The 26,355-nt window shown below is 39.7% G+C and overlaps 1 protein-coding gene across 1 annotated transcript in view; it reads left to right on the top strand.

Annotated features, from left to right (window-relative positions):
• The first annotated feature begins 478 nt into the window (after positions 1 to 478).
• The window catches only part of SEMA3D (semaphorin 3D), a 200,853-nt gene continuing 174,976 nt past the window's right edge, over positions 479 to 26,355 (top strand). Inside the window, exon 1 of the mRNA XM_043588732.1 lies at positions 479 to 1,072. The gene's annotated coding sequence lies outside the window, so the exon portion shown is untranslated. The remainder of the gene's footprint in view (positions 1,073 to 26,355) is intronic.

The following is a 26,355-nucleotide window of genomic DNA, read 5'->3' as shown; positions in this document are numbered from 1 at the left end:
GGATCCACCCCTGGTCTCCCCACATACTTCAGTTTCCTATTGCGCGACCAAGGTGTGTGCAAATCTACGAAAAAAACCTCCTGAGACATAAATAGGTTACATATTCCTACATACGTATTTCCTACTTTCCATAAATAGGTTACATATTCCAAAAAGGAATGAGGTAAAGAGGAAAGAAGACTTACATCTTGGGGGTTTTGCCCTTTTCCCCTCCTCCCCCGTCTGCCTCCCTTTCTTGGGTGTCAGTCCCTTAATGGAAGATTGATCTCCATCGCTCATCTCAATGCCTGCGGTTTCAAGGCTAGTGGTCCCGAGGTTTTACATACCAGACAGAACCAGCCACTCTTTATGAGGTTTACAATTGTTTGGACATTATTTGTCCTGTTTCTTCCGCCGGAGGTCCCTAGAGACTTTACGGTATAGCGTACATAGGTCCCAAAGTCAGCCAGCCGGACGTGGGCTCAAACGTCAGAGGCTGCTGCACAGACAGTGCACAGGGTGGCCAGTCCGGAAAAAACATGCCTGAGCGTGGCCGGAGCTACATTTAATCCACGCTGCTGACAGCCTGCGCGCCGGCAGGGATGGACTTCGGCACGCTGGGGAGGACTGGCGTGCGCAGAGGAAAGGGGGGCCGAGGGCTGGGGGAGGAGATCGGAAGGGGAGAGGTAATCCCCGGCGTTTTGAGCATCCCCTTTTTAGAAAGACTGAGTCTCTCCCAGGACAGCTGCTGCGGTCACACCACAAACTTAAAAGCCGCCCTCCCGCTCGGAGCGTGCCTTTCCTCGCCACACTCGCTTCCCCAAAGCTCCAGCTGGTGCCTGGCTCCCCGCCTGTCCCGTCTCCGCGCTCGGGGCCAGCAGCGCCCCCTGCCTCCCGGCCGGGCCTCTGCGGCCGCAGCCTCCGCGCTCCGCCAGGGCCGCCGGCGGCTCCGCGGCTCAGCCAGGGCTGCCTCTCAGAGGAGCTTGCGCCGGTGCCCCGGGTCGCCGCCGCGCACTCCCACAGCCTGCACCCCCGTCTTCGGTTCCTGAAAGGACGTCTGGCCCAGAGAGAGGGAGAGAAGAGTTCGCAGCAGGTAAGGCTGGCTTCTGGTCACCTGCTACCCCAGTGGGAGGGCGCGGCGGGGACCGCAGAGTGAAGCCGGGGTGACTGGGTTTGGGGGGTGGCCGTGGGTCCGAAGTGGGATGCGCAACTCCAGGAGCTAAGGAACCGTCGTGGGACCGAGAAGGCGCTCCGGAGCGGACCAGGTGGGCGCGCGGGGGACCAGACAGGGAATCAGTGCGCTTAGGTGCGGACGGCCTGTGCGCGCCGCGCCGGGGACAGCGTGGCGGCGGGGGCGCGGTCCCACCTCCCAGCTGCCGCCGCCAGAGCCTCCTCGGCCAGAGCCTCCCGCCGCCAACACCGCGCAAAGTTTTCCGCCGGAGACGCTCCCGGGAACTTCACTCTGTCCCTCGCTCCCTCCGCGGCCAAGGCGGCAGAGAGCGCGTCGGAACGTGACCTGCGGCTTCCGCCGGCTGCAGGTTCATTGGGAGACGCGATGGTGAGGACCGCCCGGGGAGGATTTGACCAAGGGCTTCCACACTCTCGCTCCCCCCTCCTCCCCGCTTTTCCCCTTGGGCTGGGAGGGGGAGGGGACGGGGAGACCTTGGCGTTTGTTTGTTTTGTGGCTTCGGGAGAGGGATGGGCGATGCCTTTTGCCTTGCGAAGGAATCGTGACGCTCCGTCTGAGGGAAGCGCGCATCCTTCTTACCCTGAGGGTAAAGTTGGGGTCAGACACCAGCCACGAAGCTGGCTGTCTGGGAAATGCTGGTTATTGCAAAACGCACTCAGGCTGGAGCGGGGCATCCCTTGGTAGCCTCGGCTTGGCTCGGAGTTGACTCCTGCTGGGAATTTAACGCAGTGACTCTACCCCTTCCCCGACCCCGGGTGTCCCCTCCTGGCCCCCGGCCGGCCCGCCCCGAGTCGACGCGTTAATGGGCTGCCCTGGCAGAGCCAGGGCTGTTTTCGGCACTGGCAGATTCTCCTTCCCTGGCGGCTTGTGTTCAGCCTCGTGGGCTGAGTCGTGCTTCCGTCCCAGCGCGGAGGGGACTTGACAGGAGGAGGAGACGGTGCGCTCTCGCCGGCGAGCTGGAATCCGAGGGACTGGACGCGCGTCGCGCGCCCTGCAGCTGGGGCCACTGAGGTCCCAAATTCCTTGTTACGGAGATCGAAGTTCAAAAGGCGAACTTTTCGCCGCGTAGCCCGGAGTGAAACGAGGACTTCACCAAAGCCCCTCCCACCCTTCCTTAGCTTGTCAGTGCCGTTTGCGCTAGCGAAAAAAAGGGGGGGGGACTTGAAGTCTCAAGTTTAGCGGCGAAGACTTCTCTTCCTGTGTTTGTGGGGGAGGCCCTAACGGGGAGGAAAGGGTCGAGGGGGGAGTGGAGAAGGGATGAGACCCCCTCCTGCGTCTGGTGCTGCTGTTGCGTAACCATGGCAACCGCCTTGGCGCGAGCGGTCAGAGCCTTATGGGTTCCGCACGTGGAAGGAAAAATGTGGAGGGTGGGGAAGGGAGAGAGCCGCATGTCATCACTCCAGTGTTGCCTTCGCTTCTCCTGCTGTACCGAGGCCAGATATCGAGGAGATGAGCAGGAATGGTTGGGGTTGGAAGTGCGCAGCCCCAGCGGGGAGTTGCTTTAATTCTGTCCAGCCTTGAAGTTGTTGAGGCTCCTCCCAGCAGCTAAAGCTGGCCAGAGGAGTCACCGCTGACAAGCTCCAGAGTGACAGTCCAGGTCAGGGAGATGGGAAAAGACCATGGCCCTTGGAAGAGAAAGGCCAGGAAATACAGGAAGGTGATGTGGGAAGAGATAAGAATAGGGTCAAGAGGTAGCTGAGAGACAATAAAGCGGTACTGATTTGGATTGCCAACATTTCAAATGGAATTTGCCCATTTATGAAATGGAAAATTGGTGGAGATGGGAAGGGACATTTATCAAACACTTGTTGCACTGTAGGTGCTTAATACATTATCACGATTAATATTCCCAACAATACCACTCAGTGTCATTCTTCTTTGTTTTTAGTTGACAAGAAAGCAAAGACACGGGATTAGAAATGGGTGGTGTCCCATTTTGGTTTTTGCAATTCTAACAAAGAATCCTCATCCTTAAATACTTAAAAATGGAATCGATGGTTAGGGGAGTAGACAAAGCAGTTATTTTCATCTCAAAAATGAGAATAAGGAGATCTAGAAGTGTTAATTGGTATGTCCAAATATAAACCAGTAAGGGGCAGGCCTGAATCTGGACCTGTTTTCCCGTCATGTGGTTTACCTTTCAGGGACTTCAGGAAGCTTTCAGTCATCACTTAGGTCATCACTTAGAGGCCCTTTCTAAGATCACTTTGATACTGCATCTGTATATGATCATTTACTAGGGAAGAACACCTAAGAATTTAAGTGGAATCCATTATTGAGGATTGCTGTGGACCACATCAAATGTGTAGGCTGAGAATCGTATGCATGTGATATTAATAATCTATATTTACACAGGTCTTATTGTACCTTTTAGGAATTATTGAGTGGCTTTAGTAACAATTGGAAGGAAAAGATGAAAACAAAGAAACATATTTTGTCAAATAGTAACCCCATGGCTGTATTGAGAAAATTTCCTGAGATTAATGGAGATTTCCTTAGTCTATTTATTGCTTTCATGACCTGAATACCTAAAAACTTACTTCATATTTTGGCACCACTGTTTCACCTTTGTAAAAATCTGCTGTCTGTCCGTTTAGGAGAAGTAATGATGTGACTCCTGTTCCCTTCCTGTCTCTCTGAGAGGGGGAGGTCAGTGAAAAGCATCTGACAGTGCAAAATGTTTTGGAATTATCAGGAAACCATAATCAATACCAGCAGAAACTAAGGGTACAAGGTAGAGAAAAAATTATGTGGCTTTTATTTTACCTTCTTGCAGAATTGCCTTTATAGGTGAATCTTAGTTAATAAATTTGCTTTATATTTTTACATGGGAAAATGCACAAAGATAAATTGAATTTTTCATTTCTGCGTGAGTGTGTAGGGCTGGTAAGGGTAGGAGTAGGAATTATTTTCGGTAGCAGGGAAGGTCAGGAATATAAACAATTACAAAGACAGAGGAAGCACATGTACTGTTTCCAATGACAGGCTAACAGATCGACTGTAGGTCTGAACTTGAGTCATGGAGCTGAATTGCTCTCACATTATTTCTTTTCCAAAAGTAGGAAATACATTGTTTGGGGTTGGGGTTAAAGTAAGTCAGGAAGTTTCAGAGTACCTCATTTTTATTCTTCATACTGTGATCTCATTCCATTACATGAGCATGTGTTAACCATAAAAAGCCTTATCACAGACCTGAAGAAGTTTCCGAAGATGTCTTCTGGAATTGGTAGGTATCTCTGTGGACCAGTATTTGTATACTGCTTGTACAGAGCCACTGGATTAAGTCATCACCATTTTTATTAAGTATTTGCAGTATCAACTTTTCAGTCTCAAAGAAAGAAATATTCCAATTGGTGTTGGCTTCATAAACACTAGTATGTCTTCAGATTGTTTTTTTATGGCTTCATTATTTTGAGAAAAACAAATGTGACTCTGAACTTTATTGTTCCGTCTGGGAAATCTAGTGGTGTGCTGACATATGTTCTTTGGGAAGCATTCTTGTCAATTAATACATGATTTATTTCAAAATAAATAACCAAAATATTTCAAAATAAATAACCATAGCTCCATTTTGAAAAATTATTATTCTTTCCATAAATACCTGGAGCTAAACAAATTACTTCAATAAAACAGCATTTCAGCACTCAATAACAAATTCCTTGAAAGAAAAAAAAGAAATGTCCATATTTGTAAAATAAATAGGAATAATAGTAATAATGATTGACCATAGACAAAATTGTTAATCAGTTTCTTCCTACCTCAAAATTTGGTTAAAAAATACTCCACTAATAGAGGAAACCTTGGCCCAAATCCTTTTTTATTTGTATATCTTCATACTTTTAAAGCTAATATTCTGAGTTTTTAGTAATGTGTTTACCTCTTTACTTTTGTTGTTTATGATTGTTGACTAGATCGTAAGAACTTTGGAGGAAGGAGGTGACTAACTTTTTATACCTTCAGGTTAGTACAATGCTAAACGTATTCAGATGCTTAGCACATACTGAAATCTGATTCTGTATCTAAACAGTCAATGCAGTGATTTTGAATCGCTTTACTGCCTACAAAAGACCAGATTAAAGGTCTTTGCTATTATACTTTACTTTTCTGAGATTTTTAGGAAGGAGACTTTCATCTTACAGCTGAGTTTTACCCCGTCACTGAAAAAGGTGGTGAGATGCTGTGTGTTATCCTAGTACATAATGTACAGAAGTGGTGTAATGATTGTGTGAAACAGGTATATGAGAATACTTAATAAACTGTTGCACACTATGAAAAGTTATTATTTCATTTTAAATTTTTTGTGTGTTTTTTAGAAGGACCCAGTTAACACATGAGAATCTACATCATCTGTGTCCATATCAGTTCACCTTAACTTTGTACCTAAATAATAATTAAAACGAAGGACGTAGCTAAGGCAAAATTCACTATGAATAGGAAATACACTGATAAGCAACTATAACAGTTTTGAAATGATTTTGAAATTTAATAATAATGAGATATACTCAAATAATTACACAATTATAGGGGCGCCTGGGCGGCTCAGTCAGTTGGGCGTGTTACGCTTGATTTCAGCTCAGGTCATGATCCCGGGGTCATGGATGAAGTCCTGCATTGGGCTCCGTGCTAAGCATGGAGCCTGCTTAAGATTCTCTCTCTCTTTCCCTCTGTCCTTCTCCCTCTGCTCATGCTCTCTATCTCTAAAATAAAATTAGACAATTACAAACATAAATTATTAAAAACAGGGGCACCTAGGTGGCTCCATCGGTTAAGTGTCCCACCTCGGCTCAGGTCGTGATCTCATGGTTTGTGAGTTCAAGCCCCATATCAGGCTCTGTGCTGACAGCTCAGAGCCTGGATCCTGCTTCAGATTCTGTGTCTCCTTCTCTCTCTGACCCTCCCCACTTACACTCTGTCTCTGTCTTTCAAAAATAAATAAACATTGAAAAAAATGTAAAATTATTAAAAACAGATAGTTAAGTGCTTCAAGAAGCTCGAATATACAATGAAACATACTGTTCATACTTAGATTTTACTGTCTTCTTTAATATTTGATCATTCATATCCATGTTAATAATATTTAATAATTTCTAATGTCATGAGTTGCGAGCCAGGCTATCTTTAACAATGAGTTTGCTCATTGTTTTACAAAGCTCAACAAGCTACAGGTGTTACCCTCCCATAGAAATGTATAAAATAAACCAAGAATTAGGTGACTAGAAGAGTCTGCATTTATCTGAATCTATCTTCTTTTTAAAGATGCAATGTCTTCTTCAGAAATTAGGAATAACATGTCCCTTGTTTCTTCTATAGGTAATTTAACATGGTAACTTAAACATTTTATATCTACAAAGCAGAGAGTCAAGTAATTGTTAAATATTTGTAAATCTGATGTAACAAAAATAAGACACCAGTATTTTTATTTTTTTTAATGTGTATTTATTTTTGAGAGAGAGAGAGAGAGAGAGAGAGAGAGAGAGAGAGACAGGGTATGAGTGGGGGAGGGGCAGACAGAGGCGGAGACACAGAATCCAAAGCAGGCTCCGAGCTGTCAGCACAGAACCTGATGCGAGCCTCAAACCCATGAACCCTGAGATCATGACCTGAGCTGAAGTAGGACACCTAAGTGACTGAGCCACCCAGGTGCCCTGACACCAGTATTTTTAAAACTGGTGGTTAATAGTGTTTTCTATTAGTGAGTTTTACTAGCATACCATAGGAAAAATGGAAACATTTGCTATGTTTTCCTAATTAAATAGAATTAAACATCATTAAATGGTTTTATTACTACTAAGAACAAAGTCAATAAAATAATCAAAAATGTCCAAATTACTGATCATCTTAAAAAGAAATATAACACTCTTGCTTTCATGACAAAGAAATAAAAGGGTGTAGGTATATGAAGGTGTCATTATTAACCTACCATCAGATAAATGTCCAATTTTATTTTTTTACTAATTGTGCATTTTACTAGGTCTCCTCTTTAATTAATATTTTGCATATCTTAAATAGCTTTTAAGGATGTTGGTGTCATATTTGGTCCAAACATGAGCCTACATAACTGATACCTAATTAATGAGTTAAACATCAGTAATTTCAAACATACTACATTAGCAGAAATTAGACTAATAGGATTGCTCAGTAGATATTGTCTGGAGTTGCCTTAGTGAAGAGGCAGAGAAGTAGTGTAATCCATACATTTATTATCAGCTTGTATGAGTCGCTTAAAAGTGTCCAAAGTACCATCTTAAGTTGCTTAAGTAGTTCCGTAGAAGCCTTTTTTTACACATTATGTTGACAGCTGAACTCATGCCTGAAGATGCCATAATCTCAGATTACATTTAAGTAGTCTGGTTTTCATGATAGAATGTATAAGATCAGTGAGACTTTTACTCCCACTCTTTGTTTTTTACTTGGGTTTTGGTGTTTGTTACTGCTGTTGCTTTTGGATAAATGTTTCCTCTTCATATCTGAATTGATTGTTCTATGAAAGAAAGAAGTGAATACTATTCTTATTTAGAGACATGCTTTCAATTTTGAAATATAACTTCATTTCAAAGATATTTAGAACTCGGAATTCTCAGTTTACTTTGAATGCTACATACTGGGTCAATAGAAATTGATACTAATTGGAGTTTGTTTTTTTTTTTCATGTTTGTTTGTTTACTTATTTATTTAGAGAGGGAGAAAGAGAGCATACACAGGGTAGGGACAGAGAGAGAGGGAGAGGGAGAATCCTAAGCAGGCTCCACACTGTCAGAGCAGAGCCGGACGTGGGGTTCTATCTCACAGACTGTGAGATCATGACCTGAGCTGAAACCAGATGTTGGACACTTAACCAACTGAGCCACCCAGGTGCCCCACTAATTTGAGTTTTCTTGTTGAAAGGGGGTGCATGTTTTTTTGTAGATCTTTTATATTTATAATAATGATTTTCGGGGTGCCTGGGTGGCTCAGTCGGTTGAGCATCTGACTTCGGCTCAGGTCATGATCTCGCGGTCTGTGAGTTCGAGCCCCGCGTCGGGCTCTGTGCTGACAGCTCAGAGCCTGGAGCCTACTTCGGATTCTGTGTCTCCCCCTCTCTCTGTGCCTCCCCCGCTCATGCTCTATCTCTCTCTCTGTCAAAAATAAATACACATTACAAAAAAATTACAATAATGATTTTCATCACAGATACAGTTCCTGATCATTACTGAAAAACTAGAAAATATAGTATGCATAGAGATGTGTTAGTAAAAATGTATTCATAAACCTACAAACATATATGTGAATTCTTAGCTTAAACATGAAATTTATTTAAAAAATAAATTTTATATGTGACAGTGCCTAGATCTTGTTTTCTAATACCATCCTCCAATAAAAGGAACCAGGGATCCTTGGAGAAATGGCTGATTCAAAGGCTGGGGCAGGAAACCTATACCACGAACCTGGAGCTTCTTGTAGTACCAAAAAATAAAGAAGTGCTCAACATACACCCCACTGCCACTGCCATCGCCACATACACACAATGATTGGATATGTCAGAAAGACACAGAAGCCAATTGAAGGAGCTCGCAGTGGCCAAAGCTGGAATAATTTGAGCAAAAAAATAAAGTTGTACTGAGTATAACCCCAAATGTAAAATAACTATGCATGATAGCGTGCTAATATAAATGATTGAATACATTAACAAATGGAGAAGAGACAAAGCTCCCGTGCAGAATTTCAAATAATGTATGTAGATACTCTGTTCTCAAGGAGGGGAGCCTAGCTCCCTACTTCCGAGGTGTAAGCTGAGAATGTTCTTTTCCTCCAAACAGTACAGTATGGAAAGGGGGAAAATGGTATTATACAGAGGTTCAGCAAGCTTGACAAACAGTATCTTGGCCAGATGATCAAGGTCAACATCAGTCATGAAGCCAGTTGTTAGTACATGCTCTTGATATGATGGGATGAAAAGGACACTTTACCTCTTCATTCTCTCTCCCCAAAACCCTAACCCCAGTAGAACCATGAAAAAAACATCAGACAAATTCCAGTAGAGGGACAGTCTACAATACACTTGGCTGATACTCCTCAAACTGTCAAGATCATCAAAACCAGAGAAAATCTGAGAATCTGTCACAGGCAGGAGGAAGGAAGCCAAAGAGATAGGGATTTGATGTAATGTGATATCCTGGATGGGATCCGTGGAAAAGAAAAAGAAGATTAGGCAAACATGAAGGAAATTAGAATAAACTATGGGCTTTAGTTAATATATTAGTATTGGTTCATTAACTGTAACGAATGTCCATACTAATGTAAGATGTAAATTAAAAAAAAATAGGGGAACCTATTATAGGGTGTGTGTTTAGGGGACCTCAGTACTATCTTCTCAATGTTTTTGTAAATCTAAAACTATTCTAAAACTGAAGTCTATTTTTAAAAATTATATTTGAAAGCATATAGGTTAATCATGGTGAGAAACTCTGTAGGAGGTGAATTGTTCTCTCGTCAGCAAGGTTAATGTCATTCAGTTAAATGGTTACTTTATTCCCCTAGTTCAAGGTACCACTATTCTGCCTTTTGAGGGGGAAGAGTGGTAAATATTATAGATATTATTATACTAAACACATATTTTGAGTTAGCTCTTCTCATAATCACTTTTTTGAAAGAAAATGTGGTATCTGGATTACTAAAAAATGTCCCCATTGCTATTATTATAGGTTCTCATGAAAACAAAGCTGTGTATTATCATGTCCTGTAAATCAATCTTAAATATGAAAAGAGAAGACAAACTTTTTTTCTACTGTCCTTGCTACTTTTATGGATATTGACAAGGTCCATCTCCTGTGCCAGTTCTAGATGATGATTATGCTTCCAGAATTCTTGCCAAAATGGCTCAATGGTTATTTATTCTTTTTACCCCTCTTTGAATATCAAGGACACCTACTGCATTAAGTATGTTAAATATTATTCCCTACCAAATATTATATTTAATACACATATCATTCCTGTTTTGAAAATTGTAAATATACCTAGGAGGCCATTATGTCCTTTAAAAAACCCCCTAGAAGCTGAGACTTAATGCGTGTTCCAACTAATGTAGAGTGGGGAGGAAATACAGGCTGCCATTTCCCTTTACGTGTGTGTGTCTGCGTGTGTGTCTGTATTTTCACTGTGTGTCTTCTCATTTTTTATAGATGCTTTTTCCCTCTCTCTATAAATCACACATTATTCCTTCTCTTCCTTGTGTGGCAAATTGTTTCACATTTTTAAAAAATCTAAGTTGTACTCTCTTGGACTAGTCTCTTTTACAGTTGGACTAAAGTCCTTGTGTTTTACTTATCTAAGCTTTCATACTGGTGTCTTATTTTTTTATTGTTACCTCATATTTACAATTATTTAACAGTTATCTGACTCTGTGCTTTATAGTTAACTATAGTTTCTGCTGAATTTGTGTTCTAGTGTGGCAATTGTTGAAAAGTTTAGCTTTGCTTTTTTTTTTCTTTCTGTTTTTAGTTTGTATGAGTCATAGCATAAAAAACACATTTGAAGAACTTGTTCAGGATAAGTCATGGAAACCAATTCCAGAATATGTGACTAAAGGGCCTCTTTTTTGGTATGACCCCACTGAATTTCCTGAAATAATGAAAGCGTCTGAAAAAGACCCAGATCAATATGACTAATATGCTCTGGGTTCTCACTGGAGTCTTAGATTCAGGGTTTTCATTTTTGTTACACAAAATAATTGAATACATTTCTAAAAAAAGAGAGATCCTGCCTATGGTAATTTAACCCAAACAAGAGGAATGAAGAAATCTAATAGTCTGACCAAAACCTTTTAAAATGCATACCAGAGACTGTCATGTTGTCTCCTTTTTCATTTCCTATCAGTGTACTTTCAAGTGCTTATTGACTTGTGAATACATAATTATAACTAGAGTACACTTTTTTTAAAAAAAGATCTTTGTAAATAAAAGTAATCATCTCAAGTTTTCTCAACTTCAAGATTTGACCCTGTATTAGATGACAACATCTTTAGATAGTGCGAATGTACACTTAGTAATTTTATCGTTGACATGTATTCTGATTCAGAGTTCACCCTGTTGGCCACACTAGGGTCTGTCTTATAGCTTCATGTATTTCCTTATCATAATTGAATTAGTGTGTTATAAGTTGCTTTCCAAGCCGGATGGTAGAAGGTTAAAGAAGCCACACCATTCTGTCTGCAGAAGTATTTGCATGATGAAATAGCGTAAGATGTTATTTATGACATTCAAATGGGAAGTTAATACCAATCAACTTTTGAAGTTAAGACTTTTATCACCTGTAAAGAAGCTGTTCAAAAGCATTTATGCTGGCTATACAGATGAGAGCCCAACATTTCCCTTTCTTTGGCTTGATTCACATTTCACAGAGCCGTGGGGATTGTTGTCTTAGACTGCACTGTGATGAGGTTTGGCAGAGAGTATTCATTGTTCAGGTTTTAAAAAGGGCAAGTTTTTGGCAGGAATAACTTGCACAGAAAAGAAATGCTATGCTTACACATGTGCACTCAATAAACCCTTCAGAGAGCTTGGGCTGAGAAATTGTGGATTCCTCACTCCACCCTACACCCCTATCTCTGTATGTTGACTGTTTAGAACCCTTTTGTTGTGTCACTATCATATAGACCTTTTCATTTCACAAGAAATGGTACTTTTGACTCCTATTTCAAAAGTTATTAGAGTACCGTGAGTGGTTATTTCATATCCTGTGCACTTTCACTTGAGATTTATTAAAAATAACAATTGCATTGAGATCTGCTTTTCCCTCATATTTATCAGTCGTCACACAACCATCATCTCCATGATAGCCAATCATCCTTTCTATGTGTTCATGACCCTTGGTTATTTCTGATAATCCGAAATGAAGATGTAGTTTCCCCTTTTTCTTTTACTTTATTGCATCCAAGCCGTGTTGAAAGTGTCTGTGCTGTAAGTAGTTAACGTATTAGGACAAGCAAAACCGAAAAGTCTTGTAAATACCCCAACTCAATAAGCAGGGCAAACCAGCTTCAACCTCATGGGGCTACATTCTCCATACTCTTTCCTTTGTGGGTCTTTGACTGCTCTGATTTCTCCTTTCCCTTGGAATAATTATGCCTTTTACTGCCGCCACCTCTCCTGGCCTCTAGCTGATGCCCATTCTCCTTGCCACCTTTACGTATGTCCTCTAAGTCTTGCCTGAAAAAGTGCTTTTCACTCAAATGCTACCCACTGGTCCTTAAGATCTTTTCCAGTCCCCAGTAACTATTAACTATTACCCTCTCTCTAACTTCTAGGATCACAAGACTAAGTTTCTCAAAGATGAAGCTTAAATGGTTATTACCTTGGCATCTTTCATGCTCCCATCGCATATCATCGAGTCTTGTATACAATAAGTACACCATCCAATACTTGAAGGGAAATTAATCCATTCAGAATCCATTGCCTCTGTTTCTTCCTCGTGCAACTACCTTAGATATATAATTCATCATAAAGTTCATTTCATGTCTATATTCCTTCATCACAAAGCTTACTTCACATGTATTCGTATTATTTTTGAGCCTTCCCACCTCTAATTCCCTTGTCATCTTTTATTTGAGAAGTATTTATTGGGTGCCTTCACTGGGCACTATGGGGGTCTCTGATGAAATACACATGAAGAAACATGACTACCCTGCAGTGGACAATTATAAAAGAATTCATGATCATTATGGGTCAAATCACATCCCTTTGGGATCTTAAATACAATAAACAAAAGGTCCTATTCATACTGCTGGTCTTTTTTCTCTAGGGCCTTTTAAAAAATTATGTCATCTTCTTCCTTAACTTCTGCTTTTATCTATGTGTAGCTTATGCCTCATGTGTCCTCTCCAACCCTGACTTCTCTCTTGGATCTCATCTATTGCTACATACTACTTCGACGCTTGTGGGTTGGTCTTCATTGCTCAATACTCCACTTATAAAGAGGTTTCACTGGTAACTGAAAATTTCAGAGTCTTTGATTAGTGTAACTTGAGACTGGGGCTTTGAAGTGTGGGAGGGGATGTGGTGCAACAGTTGAGACGATGCCCTGTGAAAGCAGACAGCCTGGGTTCAGATCTTAGTTCTGTCCCATCTTAGCTATGTGATTCAGACAAGTTGCTTGACCTTTCTGTACCTCTTTCCTGTCTTTCACCTAGGGGTTTGTGAAGGTGCTGACCTCGTAGGGGCATTGTGAGGATTAAATGGGTTAATACAGGAGAATCAGATGCTGTGTGGCACATTACAATATCTGTGGGTATTATCTTTTCTTTGTCCTTATTCGGATCAAGCGTATGGCATTTAAGGTCAGATTCTCACACCATCTACACACTGTTCCTAGTGACTTCTTGTCCTTTATCTGCTGAATTCCCTTCCTTTCATTTGAAGGACAGCCCTTTGGTGACCTCCCTGTTGTGTTCCTGGATAAGAGAATGACGTTTTAGGATTGACGATTACCACCTCCTTATTTTTCACAGACGTGTGTTTAAATTTTTTTTTTTCAACGTTTATTTATTTTGGGGACAGAGAGAGACAGAGCATGAACGGGGGAGGGGCAGAGAGAGAGGGAGACACAGAATCGGAAATAGGCTTCAGGCTCTGAGCCATCAGCCCCGAGCCTGACGTGGGGCTCGAACTCACGGACCGCGAGATCGTGACCTGGCTGAAGTCGGACGCTTAACCGACTGCGCCACCCAGGCGCCCCACAGACGTGTGTTTAAAGAGCCATACAGTTGACCCTTGAACAACACGGGTTTGGACTGCACAGGTCTACTTATATGCGCTTGTTTTTTTTCAAAAAATATATCAGAAAACTTTTTGAAGATTGTGACAACTTGAAAAAAACTCATATAGCATAGAATAAGTGACAAACTAATTCAGGCCATGAATGCATAAAGTATATGTATATACTACTTTATTTAGTCATTTACCACCATAAAATATATATAAATCTTTTATAAAAAGTTAAAATTTATCAATTTATCATGGCGCCATTCACACTCGAGAGAAATGTAAACCAACGTAAAAATGCAGTATTAAATTATAGCTGCATAAAATTAACTGTCGTATATACCGTACTATGGAAACAATTTTGCAGTCACACCCTGTTGCTGTTGCGGTGAGCTCAAGTGTTGTGAGAGGACCCACTAAAAACACGGTGTGACACTAATCATCTCCATGTGAACAGTTCGTCTCTCCCTAGTAAATGTCAAATCATAGTAAAAAGTGATCTTCTGTGGTTCTCGCGTATTTTTCACTGTGTTCAGTGCAATACCATAAACCTTAAATAAAACCATGGGAACCCCACAAAGATTAGTGATGCTGGAAGTGCCCCCAGGAAGCAGAGACAAGTTATGACATTAATAGAAAAAGTTGAAACGCTTGATATGGACCATAGATTGAGGTCTGCAGCTGCGATGCCTGCCATATCAAGATAAATGAATCTGGTGTAAGGACCATTGTAGATAAAAGAAAAGAAGTAAATGAAGCCGTCATTGCAGCTATATCAGCAAGCACAAAAACCTTCTACTTTTTGCAGAATATCTTCTTTATCTCTTATGTAAAATATAGCAAAAAAAATGTAGCTTTTATGTGGGTACAGAATTGCTAGAAGAAAAGCATACCTATAGACTCTAATATGATTTAAGAAAAAACGAAGTCATTATATGACAACTTAAGGCAAAGAGAAAGCGAAGGATCTAAAGCTGGGGAATGTAATGTCAACAGAGGAGGATTTCACAACTTTAGAAAGAGGTTTGGCTTAAAAATGTCAAGATAAGAGGAGAAGCAGTTTATGCCAACCAAGAGGCAGCAGATGAGTTCCCAGATGCCGTTACAAAAATTGAGGAGAAAGGATATCTGCTTGAACAGGTTTTTAAATGCAGATGAAAGTGCCTTATTCTGGGAAAAAGTGCCACAAAGGATATTTGTTAGGAAGAGAAGTGAGCACCAGGATTTAAAGCCGGAAGGGATAAACTAACTGTACTGTTTTGTGCAAATGCAGTTGGGAGTATGATCAGGACTGCCCTTATCTATAAAGCTGCTAACCCCTGGGGCACCTGGGTGGCTCATTCGGTTAAGTGTCCGACTTTGGCTCAGCTCATGATCTCACAGGTTGTGGTTCGAGGCCCAAGTTAGGCTCTGTGCTGACAGCTCAGAGCCTGGAGCCTGCTTCGGATTCTGTGTCTCCCTCTCTCTCTGCCCCTCCCCTGCTCTCGCTCTGTCACGCTTTCAAATAAATAAATAAATAAACACTAAAAAAGTTAAAAAAAGAAAAAAAAGAAAAAAAAAGCTGCTAACACCCTGAGCCTTCAAAGGGAAAAGATAAACATCAACTGCCAGTCTTTTAATTGTATAACAGCACGGCCTGGACAATGAGAACCCTGTCCCTGACTGGTTCTATACATGCTTTGTACCTTAAGTCAGGAAGTACCTTGTTAGAAAGAGACTGCCTTTTAATGTTCTTTTGGTATTGGACAATGCCCCGAGCCACCCAGAACCCCATGAGCTCAACACCGAAGGCATCAGGATGACCTACTTATCCCTAAACATAATGTCTCTAATTTAGCCTCTAGATCAGGGGGTTCTTAAGGACCTTTAGGTTCATTACACATGGTAGGATTGTCAACGTTATGAAAGAGAACCCTGATAGAGAGCACCATGAAAGTCTGGAAGGATTACACCATTGAAGATGTCATCCTTATAGAAAAAACTATGAAAGCCATCAAGCCTGAAACAAGAAATCTGTGCTGGAGAAAACTGTGTCCAGATGTTGTGCATGACTTCACAGGATCTATGACAGAGCCAATCAAGAAATCATCAGAGAGATTGTGGAGGTGGAAAAAACATTGAAAAGGAGGGGGTGAAGGGTTTCAAGTTATGTATGGCTCTTGGAGAAATTGAAAAGCTAATAGACACCGCACTAGAAGAATTAACAGGAGAAAACTTGATGAAGACAGGTACTTTGTACCAATGCCTGATGATGAGGAAAAAGACATCTTAGGAAGATGCAGTGCATCTTAGAAGAAGCAGTGCAGAAAATAATCTGGCCGAAGAGGTCCAATTACTCAAGGCTGCTTTTGACTTTTTTTTTTTATAGCATGGAGTCTTCTGTTGATAGGGACACTGAAACTAAAGCAAACAGTGGAAGAAGGATTGATACTCTTTAGACACACTTTTATAGAAATGAAAAAAAAAATCGGACAGAAATGATGATGTATTTCCATAGTTTCATCAAGTCTGCCTGTCTTTCTTGCCTCCCCTACCTCTTCCACCCCCGCCTTCCCTCTGTTGCATATGTGTGTCTTTGCTGAAAATCTAATCACTGTACAGCAAGAACTGTATAAGACATTTCTGTGTCATCGTCATTGTCTACGTATTAATCCTGTAGAACACCGTGTGCGTGAGGTGAGTGGCGTTTAACGTAAAATTAATGTGCTAGTTTTCTTACTGTTTTATATCTTTGCTGTTCAAAGAATTATATTACCATATAATACGCCTCTCTCTCTCATAGTTGGAGAAACTGTGTATTCACCAGCCATCGCAGGTAACGGTGTTTCTAATACTGTACTATGAATGACTGTAATACTATATGCCATAAAAACTTTATAACAATTCATTCATGAGTGTGTAGGCTAGGCTGCCATAAAGTGATTCTATTGATGACACTAGGCTATCATAAGCAGTCGTATAGCTGCTTCATTATCAGTGCCTAAAAGGAACCCGTCACTACGAGTTTTGTCACAGAAGAAACAGCTAGTTATAGAGGCTGAAACGTGAGGAATAAAATCCTTAGGCACCCCATCTAAATTTCTAGACTTATTTTTGAAGGTCTCACCATTGTCATTTAGTTATCTCCTGTTGGATCTGTAGCATGTCATATTTCCTTGCTAATGTGCTCCATTCCCAAAATAAGCCGGAAATATTTGCTCAACAGCTTTCCTTCCCCTTTCTCCTTTCTTTTAGCCAGTGCATAGATGATTCTTTAGCGCTTCAATATGGGCCTGTTGCCAATTTGATCCCCTCGCTCGGCAGCTTACTGCCACGACCTTATCCCTCTCTCTCTCCTCATGAGGCATTGCTCTTAGAACTTTCCGTCTAATGTGCTCACTATTCTGCAGCTTCAGAGTATTCTAGTTTAGTCTCCTTTGCAAAGAGTGAAGGAAGACGAAGTGATCTAATTCACTGTCCTCCACTAGAGGAGCTGGAAATTGGCCCAGCAACATTTTCTTGTATTTCAGCCTCATGTCCAGAGACTAGACCTTTTCCAGACCACATACCAGTGGTGAACTTGGTCTATTTGAGCTATTTAACTACTAAGAGAGCCCTGGATCCCTATTCCCTAAATGTTGCACTTCAGGGGACCTTGCAGAAACCTGTAATACAGCACTTAAGGATGAAGTTCACTAAGGGGAGCTAAGCCCTATCTCTCAAAGAGGAAGTTTAGGAAGAGCCCAGCAATAAAGGAGTGATGCCTGCATCTCAATGCAAGCAATCTAACATGCGGAGAGCGTCTCAGTCTCATGTTGCCTCATCCACTTGGCTGTTCTCTGGAATAAACTAATAGAAACAGCAAGTATGTTAATCAATGATAGTTTCCAGAAATTGAACTTAAAAGGTCACTTCAGCTTCTGCGCAAGTGGAAGTGAAACTGAATAATGTTTTACGGGAAAATACTTTTCTGATGCCTTTGTTGATATTGTTTCAGATTAGTCTATTCCTTTAGTTGTCACTTCTGTATATGAATCTTCATCGATAGGCTTATATTCATAATAATTTATAAATTATTTATATTTCTTATATTAATTACACATCTTACATTAATAATAATTTATAAAACCATATTCTATTTCACAGGAAATAAAATGTCTTGGAGATAGGATAAATAGGATTTATTTGAAATAATTTCTAAATATTTTCTAAACAATCATAAAGCTGATCTCTCTCTATATATCATTCTTTCTATATACACCTTTAGAATGTGGCATTTTCTTTTTTTAATTTTTTTAAAGTTTTTATTTATTTTTGAGAGACAGAGAGAGACAGAGCACAAGCGGGGGAGGGGTAGAGAGAGAGGGAGACACACAATCTGAAGCAGGCTCCAGGCTCTGAGCTGACAGCCCAGAGTCTGACGCAGGGCTTGAACCCATGAACTGTGAGATCATGACCTGAGCTGAAGTCAGACACTTAACTGACTGAGCCACCCAGGCGCCCCTAGAATGTGGCATTTTCTATTCTATGACTTCTTAAGGATAATTTTGTTAGAGGAAATCAAGAGAAGGAATAATTTTAAAGAATAAAGAGTCAATTTAGCTTGTGTTATTTTTAAAAATTTCTCTTATTCTTGTTGCTTTTTTTTAATGTTTATTTGGGGGGGGAGAGAGAGGGCTAGAGGGAGGGAGGGAGGGAGGGGGAGAGAGAGAGAGAGAGAGAGAGAGAGAGAGAGAGAGAGAGAGAGAGAGAGAAAGAGACTCCCGAGCAGGCTCCACGCTATCAGTGCAGAGTCTGATGTGGGACTCCATCTCACAAACCTCAAGATCATGACCTGAGCCAAAATTAAGAGTCAGGTGCTTAACCGACTGAGCCACCCCGGCACCCCCTTATTGTTTTTTAATTACTTTCATGAATAAATGCTTATAAATCTGCTGGTTTATCTGTTGATGGAATTTCAAGTGAAGGCGATAATTTATAAATATTTTGCTAGGGCAAGGGGGGTTTCTTTTCAGATGATTACTTTTAGATGTCATTCATAGGGACCAGCCAGGCTAATAGTGGGCTTTCCAGTTAGTTCCAGGGTCACCAGAAAAGCAGTGATCTGGGACAAGGCAATGATTCTTTTTCCAGGTCTGTAGCCCCGGTTTGAAGACAGGTAGGGAAGGTGAGAAAACCTTTGGGCTGCTATGCAGGTTGTTATTTGGGGGCCTCTATAATTCCTTGATTGTATCTGACTGCTCCTTCTTTACCCCCTTCATGGTTCCCCTTTCTCTTCCTCCCACTAACTGAATTTTGCCTCTTTGCCTACAGCTGCCTTTTCTTGTTACAGGCTCTTCTCACGGATCCATTCACTGTACTCATTCCAGTTATTATGTAAATGGGGAAGACACATACATTATTAACCCTGACCCCTCCCCTGGTTTTGGTCACTTAGCCAGTGCTTTTTCCAGTAGACGCTAGTCTAAGGCTGTGAATCATCCACTTAGCAAGGAGTTTAGATTCTTAGAATGATCTCACCATATGTTTTCTCCCATTGTGGGTGTGATTTTGTACACATCAGTGTTTACACTATATTGTGGAAAAGGAGTACACTCTGAAGTCACAATTTATTATTTGGGAAAACTTGGGAAGTTATTTAACCTGATCAACTTTTGTATACTTGTATTTGAAGTGGAGTAAATGACAGTCTTACATCCAAAACACATGTGAGTGTTGGATGAGAAAATGTAGATAAAGAACCTCGCCCAGTTCCTGACACCATTGTTATTTAAAGAAACCGACACTAAGAGTTTGATTTTTTCTCAAACATATACAGTGTACAATATATACAGTAAGCTGTTCTATTAGTTGCAAAAGCCTTGAGGTGCCAGGGTACAGAGTTTGGATCTTATTCTGTAGGCATTTGGGAGCCACTAAACATGTTTGAACCATGAAATAACCCAAGTCTTAGTGTTTTAGGAAGATAGACCTAGGAATAGTTTTCAAGGAGACCAGTTAAGAGACTTTTCATGGATGTAATAAGGGCTGAATTCACACAATGGTGATGAGAATAGAAAATAAGGGTACCAGGGGAACACCAGACTATTATATCAGACTTTTTGTAATTTGTGTACTTTGTTCATTACTTGTGGATTTCATGGTTTTGCCCTATTATATACTCGAAGCATTTTATTATAATGAGAACTTTCACTCATCCTGACTTGGAACTGTTTTATATTCCTCTCAGGACCTAGATTTGTTAACCTTCAAACTTTCTCATTGATGTTACACTTTTTGAAATGAATGTATATTGTTCCCGGAATTCACAAAAAAACAAGTAGTATCTTCCCACATAGAAGGTCTGAGGTCAGACTTAATTCCTGCAGGATATAGAATACCTAATGAATTTTTTCCTGCTAAAGGAAGTTGAATTTTTTAGGTTACTGAAATAATCTTTAGATAGAGAGGATGGAGACCTTGTATAGATAGAAACTTTAAGGGAGATATCACAGAATGGGAAATAGAAGCCTATGACAAAATTAACTAAATAGTTGGTGAAATAAAATAGTAAATCCTTAGTTTGTTGTTATATATGTTTAAAATTTCACGTCCAGTGTTGCTCATGCTGTTCATCCTGAGTGAAGTTCCTTCCTTTTGTCTTTTTTTTTAATCTCTTAGTAACCTGTCCATTTTCTTTCTTTTTTTTATTTTTTATTTTTATTTATTTTTATTTTTGAAACAAAGAGAGACAGAGCATGAGCAGGGGAGGGGCAGAGAGAGAGGGAGACACAGAATCCAAAGCAGGCTCCAGGCTCTCGACACGGGCCTCGAACTCACAAACCAAGAGATCATGACCTGAGCCGAAGTCGGATGCTTAACCGACTGAGCTACCCAGATGACCCATCCTGTCCATTTTCAAAAACTAATTCAGATCTCAGTTTCTTCATCAATGTAACAATTCACAAAACATAAATAAGTTCAGTAACTTATTTTCTCTGTCACATAGATTCACATTTTATAACAAATTACTTAAATTTAAAATTAATTTATCTGGATACATTAAAATTTTTTTTTAACGTTTATTCATTTTTGAGGGACAGAGAGTGAGCGGAAGTGGGGATGGGACAGAGAGAGAGGGAGACACAGAATCTGAAGCAGGCTCCAGGCTCTGAGCTGTCAGCACAGAGTCCTACGTGGGGCTTGAACTCAGGAACCGTGAGATGATGACCTGAGCTGAAGTTGGACCCCCAACCAACTGAGCCACCCAGGTACCCCTGGATACATTTTATATACCTTACAAACTAGCAGCTCCTTAGGGTAGAGACTTTGTTCATATCTTATATTCGTTCTCCTTGACATCTAGCTTAGAAATCAATCTTTGTTGATTTGTAATTGCAATTGAAAACAAAAATCAAAGTTGAATCGTAAGAGCCAAAAATAAGATCCCAAGTCACATGTAGCATCAGCAAAATAGTATTTTGTTTAAATAATGGAATTCTATACGTCAGCTGTTCTTTCTCTGTTTTAGTGGGAAAGTATCAAGGAGTCTTAGATTGATTCTCTCTCTTTCAATCAAGGAATCTAAAATAATTCTCACCAGATAGCAGCAGTTATTTATTTAAAAAATGTTAGGTACTAGGATGAGGTTTTTATAGCTTTATGTACCATTAAGTTAATAAGCTAGGAAAATGTGCCAAGCATACTATCCTGAATATCAGTTTATTTTGACTTTAGATTATACATTCAGAATAATGTTAACAACAGAAAATGCTTTGTGAGAGTAACAGACAACCTGTTAGTGTTCAGAGAATAGCGTTCCTAAAGTTCTGTATTACAGTCTAAATATATTGTATTTGTGCATATCCGGTACAGAATTTTGCTATTTTTTCAACATGTGTATTTTGTTAAAACTTATTTAACAGGACTAGTACCTGAGGGATTTTGTTTGTATTTTGTTTTTTGTGCGATTTAGTTTGTTTTAATTCCAGCCTTGGAAATAATCAGAGTGTAAGCCTGATAAACTGGTAGTCTCAGAATGTTTAATTGGAAATCTCTCTATTTAAAAAAAAATAATAATCACAATAATAAAATAGTAAAATAATTTTTGTCTCATTTGTCTCATACACTCATGATATTTCAGGAAAAAAAAAACCTGAGAGAATGCCTAGTCCAATTTCTTCATTTTATAGAGAAGATTGAGGATGAAGAAATGCGAATTCTCCCCTTCCTCTTTACTTTCTGTTCTTCCTTCCTTAAACATGAAAGAACAACTTCTGTATTCTAAGATCAGTGTTGAATGTTTGCGGAGGAATAGCCCCGCCCACGTGTGCAAGAAAAATTGTAGCGTGTTCGGAAACGTACAACTGAGTAGCTACCAAGCTGAGAGTGTAACTGAAGTCTCTTTACTCCTAGCAGGGAAAGCATCCTCCTTCTTACAGATAGTGACAAATAATTTAAAGTTTTATTTATTTATTTTGAGAGAGATCATGTGAGCAGGAGAGGGGCAGAGAGACAGAAAGAGAGAGAATCCCAAGCAGGCTCTGCTCCATCAGCTCAGAGCCCGATTCGGAGCTCAAACTCAGGAAGAACCTTGAGGATTATGACCTGAGCCAAGTCAAGAGCTGGGCGCTTAACTGACTGAGCCACCCACGTGCCCCAGATGTCAACAAATAATTTAGAAAAGAAATGTAGTGTGTTCTACCAGAATTGTTGACATTTAGACCTAAGCAAGGTGATGATGAGTAGTCCATAAAGGTGACTGTTTCCAAAAGAACAAAATATTTTCTTGTCCGATAACCAAAGACTCTTATCCTGCTTATGACCTCCAAAGGTTTAGAGCTGCCCTTGATCTGGTCTCTCCCTAGCTACTTTTCATTATTTAAAAAGAAAAAAAAAAGGGGGGGGAAGTATACTTATAAATGTGTACCTGTTATTAACATTATAGAATTTTCTATCTATATGTTTGTGTATACACACTCTTGGATATACATATGTATGCATATATTTGAAGGGAAGCAAAATATTTCACCCCAAAATATGCCTCTTTGGTGTAAGGATTATCGTGACCTGGTTATTTTTAAGAGATGGCAGATTCAGGAGAAACTCTGAAAACCTAGAGGTTATCCTTTTGTAAGAGAAATTTATTTTTATAAGGGACATCTCCATTTGTACAGGTGCCTCCCTGTCTCCTCTTGAAGAGGCGGATGACTAAATCTCTTGGAAGCTCTTATCAGTGGAGAAGGCTTGCACTTAAAGCTGCATAACAACCATACCCTTGTTTCCTGTGCTTTTCCTGGTAACCTCCCTTAACTGCCCCCTGCAGCAGTTTCTTTTACCTTTACATGGAGATAGTTTTTAAGGTGGTGGCTTGGGCCATTTAGGGAGTTACACAGTTTTCCTGGCTATATCCCATGTATACAGGAGGTATACAAGTTATTAAATTTATGTTGGTTTTTCTGTTAATCTGTCTTTTTATTATTTTATTTACAGGGTAATCTTAGCCAAGAACCAAGAAGGACAGAGGGAAAATTATTTTTCCTCCCCTAAAATCTCTATAAATGTGCATATATATATATATATATATATATATTACAACATGTTAATACTTTAGCATATAAGAGATTACTTATGTATTACCTATACTCTGTGTGATTACATATACTTTATATTATGCATACAATGCCTTTTATATATGTTTGTGTATATATAAGACTAACATGGTAGATGATAGGCGCAAAGTGTTAATAAAGTTTTGGGAACTTATTAAATAAATTTTCAAAATATTACAAAAGAATCAGGGCACTGGGGCAAGCAAGGGCAATCTTAGTGTTTCATATCATCTTTACGACAAGACTAAATAACATGAAGGCACGTGTAGAATCAAACTCTCTTCTCCCATTTAAAACATCCCGTGGAATTGCCTGTTTTCTAGTCTGTGTCCTCTATTATAATGTAAGCTTGATGAGGGCTGGAATAGGCCTGAATCACCATGTTATCACTACGGCTAATCAATATATAGCAGGTGTTCAGTAAGTATTAAGTGAATGAATGATTCTTCTACAGGATGAATGTCTGAAGTGTCCCTTGCAATGCCCTTATTGGTTTAGGACATTCAGGAGGATTCTCCCAGACAACCCAAAAAAGTACAAAGTTTTTGATTTGCTTTCTTTTTCTTTCTGAGCTTACCCTCGACTTAAGTTGTTGTTACCTATCAGTTTTAGGGTAACTTCATCATTCAAGAAACCTAAATGAGAGTTAGATTTAATTTGAAGGCATTTCACACCATGCACATTCTATAAATCATATGAGAGGCTTTTAGTAGTTGCTCCGCTATTTTAAAATAAAAAAAAAAAAAGATCATACTTAAACATTGTTAGAAGTTGTATAATATTTGCTGTTGGTCATTTCCTGTACAATTGGTTCTGAGTAGCTTGTAGAAAGGATGAAGCTCCCTCTGGGTCTGGTGTGGGTCTGATGTCTAACTGTACTCATCCCCCACCCCAAAATGCTAATGGATAGATTAGTAATGGGTAGATTATGTGGGCAGACATGCATCCCTTTCCACATTTTTTTAAAATAAGAAGCTCTGGTACAAAATGGTATTAAACTGTTCAACTGTAGTATAGACTTTAATCCAAAATAAATGTCCTCATCCGATATACTCATGTTAACATGACGCAGTGCAGCTATTGGTTTGTTGTTTATAGCTCTTTGTAGGAGGTGTAGACTTACCTAAAGTGTTGCTACTTGCCATTTATCATCAGGGTGTGAACAAAGAAAGATAACGTGTTTACACAATCTCATGCTTTCTTGATGTGGTCACCTTTAATAATAGAAACCAAAAGCAACATTTCCCAATGTATTCATCATAATTCTACCAGGAAGCAGATGTGCAGTCTTATTTTTCTCTTAATCATGTATTTATTTATTGCATTTCATCTTTCAGTTGTGGATATTTTCCTGTAGAGGGAAATTCCAACCTTCCTGGAATGATAATTCCCGGTTTTATATGTTTGGGTTTTTTTGTTTTGTTTTGCTTTGCTTTGTTTTTTTTAACTGGTGAATAGATGTGAAAATACATTCTTCCTTCTTATATGTATTGGTCTTTTGATTGTATCTCTATACAGGTAGAGCTCAAATACTAATAACTCTTCCTGAGGATATTTCTATGGTAGCATAAAAACAAATCTAGGGAATTTTAGGCGGAAATAATCATATTCTCACTAATATATAAACAAATGGATCTCCAACAATAGTATCACCTTCATGGAAAAGTTTGCTATCTTCTAAAGGTGAAAACTTTTAATTATTGAAACTCCTATTCTAGCTCTTTTATTTCTTTTCTTCACCCTGACTGAAATTATTTGTGTCTCCTTTAGAACATCTCCACCCTTGACTGCCCTCCATATTTCCAGGCATTCTTGGTCTCACTTGTCCATGTATCCAGTCTAGATCTCTAGATCAGGCATTTTAAGCTACCAAAAAAAAAAAAAAAAGCCTATTGTAACATCTCGTGCCTTGATGTGGTTGATGTCGTTTCCTACGTAATGAGGCATAATCTTGTTTGTGCTCTACCTTCTCCATGGTGGTTTCTATTTACCTGTATCTAATGAAATACTTCTGCTTCACCAGCCATGGTTGGTAGATATTTCCCTAGAGCCAATTCATTTGTGTTGATTTCAGGACATTTTTCATCCAACTTTGGAAAATTTGATAATTTATCCTCAAGTTCACAGCACCTGTACACCATTCATCAGACAGTGGTACGATCAGTTGCTTTGGTCATAATCTGTTATATCCTCTTGTACAAAACCTCCTTGTCTTTTTTTTTTCTAATCTACATATCTTTCTGGCCTTCAAACACAAATGTGTAAAATAAAACACGAATTTTTAATATTTTGTTTTCTTTACCAAACTTCTTAACCTCTTTTCTTTGTTTCTGTACCACAAATAAATAAATCCCATTTATTTACCACAATAAATAATCTGAATTTCATACAATAGGCATCTCTGAGGTAATGTAGAACATGTGTTTTGGGTTTAGTCAGCCTGTGTTCCCATCCTGACTGTCATTTATTGGCTTATAGCTTAGGACACCTTATTTTAGCCCTCTTAGTTTCCACATCTATAAAACAGGGTAATGAGAGTATTTAATAGGTTTACTGTGGGGATTAAATAAATCAGTGGATTCACAGTTTAGGATAATGTCTGTTCTGTAGTTATCCCTGCATAAGTGCTAGCTGCTATTATGATCACTTTCCCCTGCTCTCTATTTCCACTTAGTTCATCAAGATTTTTTTAAAATTTCCCTCCTTTCCATTCTCACTGCCAACATCATGATTCAAACCTTCATGATCTTTTGCCTGAATTATTTTAATAGTCTCCTAACTCATATTTCTGTTCTCATTTAAACCTAAACCCTAACAAATTTAGGATGTTGCATTCTAAAACCTCTATCTTGGGTAAGAACACTGTATTTTGCAAGATCAAGGT

Source organism: Prionailurus bengalensis, chromosome A2, assembly GCF_016509475.1.
Source record: "Prionailurus bengalensis isolate Pbe53 chromosome A2, Fcat_Pben_1.1_paternal_pri, whole genome shotgun sequence".
In the NCBI taxonomy this organism is placed as follows: Eukaryota; Metazoa; Chordata; class Mammalia; order Carnivora; family Felidae; genus Prionailurus; species Prionailurus bengalensis.
This window is presented reverse-complemented; position numbering and strand designations above follow the sequence as displayed.